This window comes from Citrus sinensis, chromosome 9 (genome assembly GCF_022201045.2).
Source record: "Citrus sinensis cultivar Valencia sweet orange chromosome 9, DVS_A1.0, whole genome shotgun sequence".
NCBI classification, from domain to species: Eukaryota; Viridiplantae; Streptophyta; class Magnoliopsida; order Sapindales; family Rutaceae; genus Citrus; species Citrus sinensis.
In genome coordinates this window covers 25095052-25096159 of record NC_068564.1, presented here as the reverse complement: position 1 = coordinate 25096159, position 1108 = coordinate 25095052, and the positions used below count along the sequence as shown (strand labels likewise).

At 41.8% G+C, this 1108-nt stretch overlaps 1 non-coding gene across 1 annotated transcript; it reads left to right on the top strand.

The window, feature by feature from the left end:
* The first annotated feature begins 552 nt into the window (after nucleotides 1–552).
* LOC127900148 (small nucleolar RNA R71) lies at nucleotides 553–659 on the top strand. Its single transcript, XR_008052168.1, has one exon. It is a non-coding gene; the product is annotated as a small nucleolar RNA R71 (small nucleolar RNA).
* The last annotated feature ends 449 nt before the right edge of the window (nucleotides 660–1108 follow it).

Sequence of the window (1108 nt, the reverse complement as noted above, 5' to 3'; positions counted from 1 at the left end):
ATTTCTTCGAGAGATATACCTGACTTGGAGTTTGACTGTGGAGGTGCTGGTTGTCTTGGTGGATACTGTTGTGGGAATCCTGACTGCCTAACTCCATAGCTGAAGTTGGGATGATCCTTCCATCCCGGATTGTATGTTTGTGCATAAGGATCATACCTCCTCTGAGGCATGCCTGGAAATCCTCCAACTGCATTGGCTTGTTCAACGGGTTCTTCTTGAAGTGTAGGACACATATCAGTTGAATGACCCATATTGTAACAAATACCACAAGTCTTCACCTGTTGCACATTACCTACAACAAACTTTTCCACAAGAGAAGTGAGTTTATCTAAACGTTGTTCAACTGAAGAAATATTTACCTCATTCACCGTTCTTGAAGTGGCATCTTGCCTGCTGCCAAATTGTTGTGCATTGACAGCCATATTTGAGATCAACTCCCTTGCTTGAGTAGGGGTCTTGTTCACCAACACGCCTCCACTAGCAGCATCTATCATACTCCTATCCATCAATGATAATCCTTCGTAAAAATATTGAATAAGAAGTTGATCAGAAATTTGATGCTGAGGACAACTGGCACACAATTGTTTGAATCGCTCCCAATACTCATACAAAGTCTCCCCAGGAAGTTGTCTGATCCCACAAATATCTTTTCTGATGTTGGCAGCTCTTGAAGCAGGAAAGTACTTCTCGAGGAACTGCTTCTTCAAACCATTCCACGTTGTAATCGATCCAGGAGGCAAGTAGTACAACCAATCTTTAGCTAGCCCATCTACAGAGAACGGAAAAGCACGCAGCTTAATCTGCTCTTCAGTCACGCCTTGTGGTCTCATACTTGAACACACAACATGAAACTCCTTAAGATGTTTATGAGGATCTTCACCTGCAAAACCATGAAACTTGGGTAATAAATGAATAAGACCAGACTTTAATTCAAAATTTACCTCCAAGTCTACATATTGAATGCAGAGTGGTTGTTGATTCAAGTCTGGTTCAGCTAACTCTCTAAGAGTTCTTTCTACAGGTGCAGGTCTATCCATCACTTGTTCTTCTGAATCGCTAGATGATTCAACTAAATCAGGCACTGTATCTGTTTCAGAAAGCAAAGGCG